Raw genomic sequence first — 13,845 nt, 5'->3', positions numbered from 1 at the left:
AGTCACCGCTCATATTACCTTACCATGCCATACCAGACATAACCGTCCCGACGGAGACCGGCGACAAACTCATGCCTACCCAAGGCAGAGGTTTTCCCGGGTTCCTGCTGGTATGCATGCAAGGCACATGAGGATGATTATCATCACAAGTGTGTTCATTTCCAACAGCATGGAAATCACTAACATGCACCCAAGCATATGATCATATCACATGAAATAACAAGTTTCTCCAAAGTGAGGTGATGTTATAAACGTGTTATCGAACACACAAAAATATTATGCCGGGGTTAAGAATGCTTGCCTTCAGGTCATGGGAAGGCAGGGTGCATTTCAAACTCTTGAAATACTTCTCCTCTCTTCAAAAATCCTATTTTTGAAAATATAAATGAATTAACACACAAAATAAAAACAACATGAAAAGTTGTTTCATTTGGAGTTGTATTTAAAAAGATAGACAATATTTGAGAGAGGTAGGAAAAGGAATTAATTCATTTGGAGTTGTATTTAAAAACATACAATTAACACACAAAATAAAAACAACACGAATTTTTTTTCAAATAAATCTTAAAATAAACTAGACAATATTTGAGAGAGGTAGGAAAAGGAATTAATTCATTTGGAGTTGTATTTAAAAAGATACAACAGGTCAAAGTTTGGTCAAAATCTGATATTTTTTAAAAATAAAACAGAAAAGAAAAACGTTTCAAATAAAAACGTACACGTCGAAAGCGTACTTCGGAAGTGCGCTTCCACCTAATCCTGCGTGGACCGGCGCTGGGTCACTGACGGTGGGCCGTCATGGCCCACTGGTCAGGTTTGACCAGCCACGCGCGCGTCGTTCCCCTCCGACCGAACAGAGGCGGAGCTCTGGCGAGGATTTGCCGGCAAACGGGGGCGTACCTTGGAGATCTGAGGACATGGGTGTGCTCAGGGGGTCGAGACTAACCCGTGGGTACCCGCCATGGTCGCCGATGTGAACGGAGTCGCCGGCGACGAGCTTCGCGGCGGAGAAGGCATTCGGGTGGATAGTGAGTTTGGGGCTGCGGTGGTCTCCGGCCAAAATTGAGCGTGGGGTTGTGCTCGCGAGAGGGAGGGAGAGTTCTTGGTGGAGAGAGTGGAGAGGGGGAGGCACTGGTGGCGACGGAATCGGCCGGGAAATGGCAGCGACCGAACCGGCCGGACTCGGGGAAGAAGGCCTTCCCCTCCTCGACTGCTCGCCAAGGTAGCACTAGGAAGGTCATTTGAGGTTGCTCGAGGACTTGATTAAGCTCCAGGGCCCTTATATATGCGGTGGAGGTTGGTTCCGAGGCGGCCGGCGATAAGGACGACGGCGAACCCTCCCTGTAGCTTGGGCAATGTGGTGGCGACGAGCGCTAGAGGACGAGGCTGCGGATGAGCTCGCACTGTTCTAGGGGGCAGGTGGCAAGCCGGGGTGGCTTTGGCGGCACCGACAGTGGCAGAGGTGCGCTGCGGACGCCGGCGTGCCGCCAAGAGCTCTGTCGGCGGCGCTGTTGGCTGCCATGGTGGCTTGGCGCGTTGCTGTGAGGAGGTTAGTGCGTGGCATGGCGCTGTAGAGCGGGCCAAAACCAGGGGGGCCAACGTGTCAGCTCAGGCGCGGTTCGTGCAGTACGCGCGCTCTGGGCGCGTCTAGTGCACGCACGGAAGGTGTTCGGTACAATGCCGTGCATGCTACAGGCCTCAGGTGAGGTTGGCAAGAACTAGGGCTAGTCTAGGTTTAGTAAGGGTAACAAGGGACATGGTGGTTTGGTCAGGAGACCAAGTTCACAATGCCAACAACAACTCATGTCAAATTTGGTCATGCTCTCAAGGTGTTTGAAAAAATGCCACAAGTACTTAGGATTTTCTTGGAGTGGCCAAATCTTTCAGATTGAAGTCTCTTTGGATGCAAAAGAGGGTGGTGAGGTTAGTTGGTGAAAAGCACAAACTTGTTAGTGCAAGTTTTGCAGAACTTCAATTCTGGATAGGAGGTGAATGGCATTATTTTATGAACCAAAAATATGCCAATGGTTGCATGCTCCTGGACTTAGGGGTTTAGCATGGAGGACTACAAGTAGGAGAAATAATCAAGGGCCAAAGATCAAGCAATAATATGGTTGCTGTACAAACCATCAAGTTGGACCAGAATGAAGATGAGGTTGATTCACTCAAAAATTTCAAAGAACATCCCTGGATTTTTGCATATAATGGAATCATATGCTGCTACTGACATCCCATAATTTTGGTGGAAGCTAGAAACAAATATTTAAAAGGTTTGTAGTGCAAAATTGTCCACTGGACCAGAGAAGAAAAACAGGTGTAGCACTCAAGATATGCAATGAATGAAATATATTATTGCACAAAAGTGATTTAGGGGCATCACATGACATCTCCAAATTTTGGTTGGAATATTAGTTAAAGTTATCAACTGGTTGTCGTACAAAAAGAGCTCCAAAACTTAAAACAAGTCATTTTAATGAATATAGCTCAGGGTGGAATAATTTAATAAATAAACCTACTGATTAGGAAATTGTTTTAATGAGATGGCATAAAATTCCAATATGTTTTGGAAGGATCCACTTGGGAAAAATTCCTTAATATGAAAGGAAAAGTTTTGAAATCAACAGAGATATACTTGCAGGCAAACATTTTAAACTCTTGGCAAAATTTTAATAACTAAAACCTGGTTAAATTGTTGGGATGTTACAATTACTACCCCCCTTAAGAAAAATCTCGTCCTCGAGATTTGCTAAGAGCCGTTGTGAAAAAAATACTCCATATGTGTTCGAGCGGTTGTGAGTCTGCTGTCGTGGTGCTGCTTGAATAAAAAAATAATACATGCAGTGAGGGGAATAAACGATGCAGCAACGCAGGGAAAAGATATCTCATTCTAGGATTTTTCGCGGTTACGCAAGTTGATCACGAAGAAAACTACTCATACTAGTAGAAACTAAATACACGACTCATCGCACAAATTCGAGGTACCATGCATAAGTTACAACGTAATAATAAATGCTGCAATAACAAACACAACAGTGACGTCTAAAATGAAAACGGTAAATGGACGGGGTCTCGATAAAATGTCTCTGGCAATGGGATACACTCCTCTTCTATCGAAGGAAGTGGATTGACCAATCGATGTATGCGTCTCTCCGGATCGGGTCTCAGTGGTCTGCCCATGGCAACTTGAGGGTTCAGATTAGTGAGACTCTGGAGATAATCCATTACTCGCTGGTTCAGATGCTCTTGAGCAATGATGTACTGGATAAGGTTGGCCAGTACCGGGTCCTTCCCAATCCGTCCACCGGGAAAAGATGTTACTCCTCCGGGTGCTGCACGGCTCGGAAAGTAATAATATCCTCGTTCGCGGGCACAGGGTACCGCGGACCGAAGGCGAGTAATCGCTTCTTTCGTAGCAGCTTCTATGGCCAGGTGTGGGGTTGGCATGGATTCCCCCACGAAGGAATCTTCTGTTGGATCTTGATTTGAGTCTACGGGAGGGATGTGTACTGCTGCCCAATATTCCGAGGTGGAAAAAGTGATTCTCGATTTGAACAGCTCATACTGGGGTGGCTGGGTAGAACCCATGGTACTGTAGGTAAAGTCCCGCAATATTTTGACAAAGCTACCTGGGGTTGCATCTGGGGTTCTCAGATAAATACTGGGGCTCGGCATGACAGGAAAAGGTTGTGAGGGTGGTGCACAAGGTGTGGGGTGCTTGGTAAGGTCACGAGGTGGCCTTTATGTAGCAATGGAGCTGGGTCATTTTACCGTGGTGAAAGGTAATAAATTTGCCAGCTTAGCTCCAAAGGTCGGGTCAGTGTCAGAGATACACATATCTCAAAAAGAGACGTGTTACTGTGGTTGTCGTCGGGGTTGGTTTTGGTAGCTGTGCCTGGAAAATGTGCAACTATGCGCTAACAAAAATGCAAGGCTACTATTAAAACAGAGGCACAACGACAGGCTGCGTTTATTCACAAGGCTACACGATTACAAAGCGAGAATACACTGAAACTCGGTACTACTCGTACGACTTAATCTACCTCGTTTATGTCTAAACGGGCGTGCCTGGTGGATGACGAGGCTTCTCCATGTGTCTCACTGCCTGGATTAGTCGGAGATGGCGGAGGAACTGCAGGGTCGGGGTAGCGATGATGACCATCACGGGGATTGTTGGCCACAATCCCGTTGGAGTGTGCTCCCAAAAGGCGACGAAGCACTTCTGGGGTCATCAAAGCGTCTCGGTTGGCGGCTGGGGCTGAACTCAGGGTTTCGATCGGGTGCCCGAACAGCACGACTGGGTTGTCGGCATCGGGCTCGTCTTCTCTTCTTGCCGGGGTCGACGAACCAGCTCTCCTCGAGCTGCGATCAGATCAATGGTGATCTGGTCGAATAGTGCCTCCAGTGCACTTACATAGCGCACTAGGTGCAACAATGCGGGATCTGTCTCGTGATCTCCGTTGGCAACTTGGGGTGGTCTACCATACCCTTCACGCCTGGGGTAGTAGTAGAACGAGCGACAGTTAAGTCTGGGCGACAACTGCCGAAGTTGAACTATAGCCTCTCGAGCAGCTAGCTGGACGGCTTGTGGCTTGAAGGAAGTTGTTCTTCCAGTGAACCTGTAGGGGCGTTCTGGAGATAGACCCCTACCGTAGATGTGCATAGTGGCCCAGAATTGACGGCTTTCACCGCCCATGGGTCCTTGGTACACAACATATTCCGGGGGCTCTTCTAACGCGTAGGCACGACGGGTGAGGTTTGCGAGTATGGTCACGAAACCTCCAAGATTGGTTGCTGTGGTCTCGTTGTGCACAACGGGGCCTGGCATTATGGCTCGGTTTGGGGTAGAGGCTGTGCTGGGTTGGGGCTAGCGTGCCCTTTTTATAGAAAAGGGGACGAAGTCTTCCTTCGCACGCTTGTGAAGTAGACATCTTGGGCGCTGGTTACTGGCGTGTGATCGACAGGCTAGGTTGATAGGTTGAGCACCAACTGCCAAAAGTGTTGGGGTCACTGTGTGGCTATCTTGCACGAGAAGCTTGGCTGGGGTTTGGTTAAGGTCTGGTGGGTTGGTTTGCCTAATATTTTTGACCTGGCTAGGATAGGATTAGCCAATGGTCAGCCTGGCTCTGATACCAAGTCTGTGGCGACCGATTCTCTGGGTATTAAATTCCAGAAAATGGCCCTTGTGCTCACCAGCCCCAGGATAACTGTTAGCTGATGAGGCACCAACTTGATACAGAAATTCCAAGCAAAATACAACATAGGTAGTACAAGACCATTCTGGTCTGTGAGTACAACAAATGGTTTCTAGTGGTTGATGGCGGAAGCGAGTTGTGAATCATCAGTGTCTATGGGACTCCATTTCCCACGAGAACAGCTGACCAGGTTAACTCCTATCTTCGCGGGGCTGCTATCACCATTGCGTGGGTTCTGGGGCTATCAACACGGTCGCTCCTTTCCGCGCAAGAAATCTGGCCAAGACAATAGCCAGGGACAAGCCTGTGAGTACTTTGAATGTACTCACAAACACTATGAACACTGGTATAATATAATAACGATGTGCTAAAAATATTTTATACTCATGACGTCAGTCACAAAAGATAAATATAACTCTGATGTGTGTAAGCATGTTATATATGAATATGCAATAACATAGCAGTATTAAAATTATGAAATAAATAACAAACATGCCACAGTCGGGCGTCTTAGCGACACCACATAAAGGGCTTTAAAAGAAATGCCACAGTCGGGCGTCTGAGCGACACCACATAAATGGCTTTAAAAGAAATGCCACAGTCGGGCGTCTGAGCGACACCACATAAAGGGCTTTAAAAGAAATGCCACAGTCGGCATCTGAGCGACACCACATAAAGGGCTTTAAAAGAAATGCCACAGTCGGGCGTCTGAGCGACACCACATAAAGGGTTTTAAAAAAATGCCACAGTCGGGCGTCTGAGCGACACCACATAAAGGGCTTTAAAAGAAATGCCACAGTCGGGCGTCTGAGCGACACCACATAAAGGGCTTTAAAAGAAACAATCATAGTGAATATCCTGGAGGTAGAACCATCCCAGAGATACTCGATGATAACAATAATATCACGGGTTAGTCAACAATAATAATAATCATAATTATCACAAGTCACAAGTAGTAATTCCAGTTCTGATTTAACAGTTTCACCTCCGAAGACCGACACTAAGACTGACACTCGACCCATCCCAGACTATAATCCTTAACCATGGACACGGCTATTCGAATAGGTTTAATCTCTACAGAGGGTGTACTCTTTACCCACGAGTAACAGATTCCTTTAGTCCATCAGGACTAATTCCGTCTACGGCCTTTTTGTTGAAAACACACCTGTCTTGCACACACCAGCTTAACTCACACGTGTCTGGAATCACCCACGACACCTGTCAAGCAAACTCTAAGTGGGGAGGCTACAACCTCGCGTAGCATGGGATCAAATTTATATCGCGCGCTCTAAGGGGTGGCCTCCCCTCTCGGTCTCAACCGGAAACACCCATGCCCCCGGACCAGGTGGCCTGCCTACCAGCTACAACCGGTATCTTCCACCATGGCCTCTCTGTACGGTGTGTGCTAGAAAGAGGTTGACAACTTACTGAACCGTACTCTACTTGTTGTAGAGACGAGTGGTAGTACGAAACAAGTATGGGGGTTACTGGAACAAGACTCGATCTACGGTCGACTCAGGAGGTTTAAGTATTCCCTGCATGATTAGCATAACGAATATATTTCAACCAACAGAGTCACCGCTCATATTACCTTACCATGCCATACCAGACATAACCGTCCCGACGGAGACCGGCGACAAACTCATGCCTACCCAAGGCAGAGGTTTTCCCGGGTTCCTGCTGGTATGCATGCAAGGCACATGAGGATGATTATCATCACAAGTGTGTTCATTTCCAACAGCATGGAAATCACTAACATGCACCCAAGCATATGATCATATCACATGAAATAACAAGTTTCTCCAAAGTGAGGTGATGTTATAAATGTGTTATCGAACACACAAAAATATTATGCCGGGGTTAAGAATGCTTGCCTTCAGGTCATGGGAAGGCAGGGTGCATTTCAAACTCTTGAAATACTTCTCCTCTCTTCAAAAATCCTATTTTTGAAAATATAAATGAATTAACACACAAAATAAAAACAGCACGAAAAGTTGTTTTGAATCTTTTTCAAATAAATCTTAAAATAAACTAGACAATATTCGAGAGAGGTAGGAAAAGGAATTAATTCATTTGGAGTTGTATCTAAAAAGATACAGCAGGTCAAAGTTTGGTCAAAATCTGATATTTAAAAAAAATAAAACAAAAAGAAAAACGTTTCAAATAAAAACGTACACGTCGAAAGCGTACTTCGGAAGTGCGCTTCCACTTAATCCTGCGTGGACCGGCGCTGGGTCACTGACGGTGGGCCCGCCTGGCCCACTGGTCAGGTTTGACCAGCCACACGCGCGTCGTTCCCCTCCGACCGAACAGAGGCGGAGCTCCGGCGAGGATTTGCCGGCAAACGGGGGTGTCCCTTGGAGATCTGAGGACATGGGTGTGCTCAGGGGGTCGAGACTAACCCGTGGGTACCCGCCATGGTCGCCGACATGAACGGAGTCGCCGACGATGAGCTTCACGGCAGAGAAGGCATTCGGGTGGATAGTGAGTTTGGGGCTGCGGTGGTCTCCGGCCAAAATTGAGCGTGGGGTTGTGCTCGCGAGAGGGAGGGAGAGTTCTTGGTGGAGAGAGTGGAGAGGGGGAGGCACTGGTGGCGACGGAATAGGCCGGGAAATGGCGGCGACCGAACCGGCCGGACTCGGGGAAGAAGGCCTTCCCCTCCTCGACTGCTGGCCAAGGTAGCACTAGGAAGGTCATTTGAGGTTGCTCGAGGACTCGATTGAGCTCCGAGGCCCTTATATACGCGGTGGAGGTCGGTTCCGAGGCGGCCGGCGATAAGGACGACGGCGAACCGCCTCCCTGTAGCTTGGGCGACGTGGCGGCGACGAGCGCTAGAGGACGAGGCTGCGGATGAGCTTGCACTATTCCAGGGGGCAGGTGGCAAGCCGGGGTGGCTTTGGCGGCGCCGACCGTGGCAGAGGCGCGCTGCGGACGCCGGCGTGCCGCCAAGAGCTCTGTCGGTGGTGCTGTTGGCTGCCAGGGCGGCTTGGCGCGTTGCTGTGAGGAGGTTAGTGCATGGCATGGCGCTGCAGAGCGGGCCAAAACCAGGGGGGGCAACGTGTCGGCTCGGGCGCGGTTCGTGCAGTACGCGCGCTCTGGGCGCGTCTAGTGCATGCACGGTAGGTGTTCGATACAATGCCGTGTCATGCTACAGGCCTCAGGTGAGGTTGGCAAGAACTAGGGCTAGTCTAGGTTTAGTAAGGGTAACAAGGGACATGGTGGTTTGGTCAGGAGACCAAGTTCACAATGCCAACAACAACTCATGTCAAATCTGGTCATGCTCTCAAGGTGTTTGACAAAATGCCACAGGTACTTAGGCTTTTCTTGGAGTGGCCAAATCTTCCAGATTGAAGTCTCTTTGGATGCAAAAGAGGGTGGTGAGGTTAGTTGGTGAAAAGCACAAACTTGCTAGTGCAAGTTTTGCAGAACTTCAATTCTGGATAGGAGGTGAATGGCATTATTTTATGAACCAAAAATATGCCAATGGTTGCATGCTCCTGGACTTAGGGGTTTAGCATGGAGGACTACAAGTAGGAGAAATAATCAAGGGCCAAAGAGCAAGCAATAATATGGTTGCTGTACAAACCATCAAGTTGGACCAGAATGAAGATGAGGTTGATTCACTCAAAAATTTCAAAGAACATCCCTGGATTTTTGCATATAATGGAATCATATGCTGCTACTGACATCCCATAATTTTGGTGGAAGCTAGAAACAAATATTTAAAAGGGTTGTAGTGCAAAATTGTCCACTGGACCAGAGAAGAAAAACAGGTGTAACACTCAAAATATGCAATGAATGAAATATATTATTGCACAAAAGTGATTTAGGGGCATCACATGACATCTCCAAATTTTGGTTGGAATATTAGTTAAAGTTATCAACTGGTTGTCGTACAAAAAGAGCTCCAAAACTTAAAACAAGTCATTTTAATGAATATAGCTCAGGGTGGAATAATTTAATAAATAAACCTACTGATTAGGAAATTGTTTTAATGAGATGGCATAAAATTCCAATATGTTTTGGAAGGATCCACTTGGGAAAAATTCCTTAATATGAAAGGAAAAGTTTTGAAATCAACAAAGATATACTTGCAGGCAAAAAATTTAATCTCTTGGCAAAATTTTAATAACTAAAACCTGGTTAAATTTTTGGGGTGTTACATAGCCGCGGCCTCGCGGGCGGTCAGCACGATGCTCGTAGTTGAGCGACCGGATAAGGGCAAGATCCAAGCCGTCCAACGCCCGGTCTACTACCTGAGCGAAGTGCTCTCCGACTCCAAGCAGAACTACCCACACTACCAGAAGATGTGTTACGGCGTGTACTTTACCGCCAAGAAGCTGAAGTAGTACTTCCAAGAGCACGTCATCACCATGGTTAGCACGGCTCCTATCGAAGAAATCATCGGGTGCTGGGATGCCTCTGGCTGGGTCGCCAAGTGGGCACTCCAGCTGGCCGGCCACACCATCCTCTACGAGCCCCACACCACGATCAAGTCTCAGGCCCTGGCCGACTTCCTCGTCGACTGGACCGAGACCCAGTACCTGCCGCCGCCTCCCGACTCGAGGCATTGGTGCATGCATTTCGACAGGTCCAAGATGCGACTCGGCCCAGGGGCCGGCATCATGCTGTCATCCCCAAAGGGCGACCGACTCTGCTATGCACTCCAGATCCACTTTGTCGCCTCCAACAACGTCGCCGAGTACGAAGGCCTTGTGCACGACCTCCGGCTTGCCAAGGAACTCGGCATCCGGTGCATCTTGTGCTACGGTGACTCGGACCTGGTGGTGCAGCAGTGCTCCGGCGAGTGGGACGCCTGCGACTCCAACATGGCAAGCTACCGCTTCCTCGTCCAAAAGCTGTACGGGTCCTTCGAGGGCTGCGAGTTCCTCCACATCCCGTGCACGGAGAACGAAGCGACCGACACGCTCGCCAAGATCGCCTTGTCCCAACAGTGCATCCCGTCCGGCGTCTCCCTCGAGCACCTGCACAAGCCATCTGTCAAGCCGTCGCCGGACTCCGAGTCCATCCACGTCCCAGATGCCCCGGCCGCATCTCAACCCGGCCCGGGGGCTGCTGAACCCGGCCCGGGGGCTGCCGAACCCGGCCCGGGGGCTGCTCAGATCAACCCGACCGCCATCACCCCAGACCCGGCCGTCGCCATCCCCGACCCGGGGGCTGCTCAACCCGGCTCGGGGGCTGCCGACTCGGAACCCACCCTGGTGGCCGTCTTCGCCGTGGTGACGGCTCCATCATGGGCCCTCCCAATTTCAGAATTTCTGGAGAACGGGGTTCTCCCCATGGATGAGACCGAAGCCCGGCAAGTGCAGCGCTGGGCGTCCGCCTATAGCATCATCAACAACGAGCTCGTTAAGCGCAGCTCCACCGGCGTGTTCCAACGCTGCGCCGAGCAGGAACAAGGCATCGACATCCTCCTCGACATACACCAGGGCGAATGCGGGCACCATGCTGCATCACGATCCCTGGTGGCCAAGGCGTTTCGCCATGATTTCTACAGGCCCACGACCCTCCAAGATGCCGAGTTGCTCGTTCTCAAGTGTGAGGGTTGCTAGCGCTTCAACAAGCGCAGCCACCAGCCGGCATCAGCACTCTGCACCATTCCGATCGCCTGGCCCTTCGCGGTCTGGGGACTCGACATGGTGGGACCCTTCAAAACCGCTCGAGGCGGCATGACACACTTGTTGGTGGCGGTGGACAAGTTCACCAAGTGGATTGAAGCACAACCAATCAAGAAACTGGACGGGCCAACAGCCGTCCGGTTCATCAAGGACATAGCGGTTCGCTACGGCTTGCCGAACAACATCATCATGGACAACGACACCAACTTCGCCAAGGGCGCGCTCGGACAATACTGCTCCGTCTCCGGCATCCGCCTCGACCTGGCCTCCGTTGCGCACCCGCAGTCCAACGGGCAGGTCGAGCGGGCCAACGGACTCATCCTGTCCGGCATCAAGCCACGACTCATCGAGCCACTCATCCGCTCACCCAGCAGCTGGCTCGACGAGTTGTCGGCCGTTTTCTGGAGTCTCCGAACCACGCCGAACCGATCGACCGGGTTCACCCCGTTCTTCCTCGTCCATGGAGCCAAATCCATCATCCCAACTGACGTCGAGTTCGGCTCGCCACGCGTCGCGATGTACACCGAAGCTGAAGCCAGAGAAGCCCGCAAAGATGGCGTCGACCTGCTCGAAGAAGCCCGCCTCCTGGCACTCAGCCGTTCGGCCATCTACCAGCAAGGCCTGAGGCACTACCACATCAAGAAGATTAAGCCCATCGCGTTCCGCGAGGGCGACCTCGTCCTCCGAGTCGTCCAAGAGCAAGCCTGCCAGCACAAGCTGTCCCCTCCATGGGAGGGCCCATTCATCGTGAGCAGGGCCTTGCGCGATCGCAACGCCTACTACCTCATCGATGCAGCAAGTCAAACAAGCGCAAGAGAGACATCGCCGGTGAAGAAACGACCCGGTCGTGGAACGTGGAACTCCTCCGCCCGTTTTATAGTTAGCCACACGAATGTATGTATCGTCACCTTTTGTAAACACATGAAACTATGGGGCCCCTGAACGAGACTCGGGGGCTACCTTCTGTCGACCAACTTATTGTGTTCCTACCTTTTTGCATCACTATGCTCCTGAACCCGGCCACCGGTCCGACCCGCTCGACCCGGGGGCTCGGGGGCTGGCCCGCTTGATCGTCACCCCGCCGCCTTGCTTGGCGATTCCTGGTGCGCCAAGGATGCCGCGGTCCCCCACTTCGCCCAAAGCCACAGACCCGGCTTCGGCTATCGGTTGGCAAGTGATACGTCTCCAACGTATCTATAATTTTTGATTGTTCCATGCTATTATATTACCCCCTTTGGATGTTTATGGGCTTTATTCTACACATTTATATCGTTTTTGGGACTAACCTACTAACCAGAGGCCCAGCCCATATTGCTGTTTTTTTGCCTATTTCAGTATTTCAAAGAAAAGGAATATCAAACGGAGTCCAAACAGACTGAAACCTTCGGGAGCGTTATTTTTTGAACAAATCTGATCCGGAGAGCCTGGAGTGCAAGTCAAGAAAGCTCCGAGGGCCCCACGAGATAGGAGGGCGCGCCCCCCCTTTAGGGCGCCTCCCTTGTCTTGTGGGCCCCTCGGGCGTCCACCGACGTACTTCTTCCTCCTATATATGTCCACGGACCCCGAAAACATCCAGGAGCGCCACGAAACACAATTTCCACTACCGTAACCTTCTGTATCCGCGAGATCCCATCTTGGAGCCTTCACCGACACTCTTCCGGAGGGGGAATCGATCACGGAGGGCTTCTACATCAACACCATAGCCTCTCCGATGAGTTGTGAGTAGTTTACCACAGACCTACGGGTCCATAGTTATTAGCTAGATGGCTTATTCTCTCTTTTTGGATCTTAATACAATGTTCTCCCCCTCTCTTGTGGAGATCTATTCGATGTAATCTCTTTTTTGCGGTGTGTTTGTCGAGATCCGATGAATTGTGGGTTTATGATCAAGTTTATCTATGAATAATATTGGAATCTTCTCTGAATTCTTTTATGTATGATTGAGTTATCTTTACAAGTCTCTTCGAATTATCAGTTTGGTTTGGCCTACTAGATTGATCTTTCTTGCCATGGGAGAAGTGTTTAGCTTTGGGTTCAATCTTGCGGTGATCTTACCCAGTGATAGAAAGGGTTGCAAGACACGTATTGTATTGTTGCCATCGAGGATAACAAGATGGGGTTTATATCATATTGCATGTGTTTATCCCTCTACATCATGTCATCTTGCTTAAGGCGTTACTCTGTTCTTATGAACTTAATACTCTAGATGCAGGCAGGAGTCGGTCGATGTGTGGAGTAATAGTAGTAGATGCAGGCAGGAGTCAGTCTACTTGTTATGGACGTGATGCCTATATACATAATCATGCCTAGATAACGTCATAATTATTCGCTTTTCTATCAATTGCTCGACAGTAATTTGTTCACCCACCGTAATACTTATGCTATCTCGAGAGAAGTTTCTAGTGAAACCTATGGCCCCCGGGTCTATCTCTTATCATATTTGCTTTCAATCTACTTTTATTTGCATCTTTATTTTCTGCATCTATATTATAAAATACCAAAAATATATTTATCTTATCATACTATCTCTATCAGATCTCACTTTCGTAAGTGACCGTGAAGGGATTGACAACCCCTTTATTGCATTGGTTGCGAGTTCTCAATTTGTTTGTGTAGGTGCGTGGGACTTTTGAGGAGCCTCCTACTGGATTGATACCTTGGTTCTCAAAACTGAGGGAAATACTTACGCTACACTTTGCTGCATCACCCTCTCCTCTTCGGGGAAAACCAACGCTAGCTCAAGACGTAGCAGCAAGCACAATGGGCCAGAGCTCCTTCACGTTCCAAACACCAAGCCAAAAGCTGTCGGATCGACCAACCCGGCCCGCCACTCAGAAAATAAAAATAAAGAACCACATGACCGGCTGCTCGCCAACCGGCTCCGTCGGGTTGCCGCCAGCCGGCCCAGTGGGTGTTTTGCTCGCGCTGAACGTTTTGAAGAACCCAAGTCCTGCACGCTTCTCTCGAAGAACCGAACTCCTTGTCACGGACTGGAGCCTCGGCCGTCTGACTCG

This window comes from Triticum dicoccoides, chromosome 4B (assembly GCF_002162155.2).
Source record: "Triticum dicoccoides isolate Atlit2015 ecotype Zavitan chromosome 4B, WEW_v2.0, whole genome shotgun sequence".
NCBI classification, from domain to species: domain Eukaryota; kingdom Viridiplantae; phylum Streptophyta; class Magnoliopsida; order Poales; family Poaceae; genus Triticum; species Triticum dicoccoides.
Note: the sequence above shows the minus strand (reverse complement) of the source record.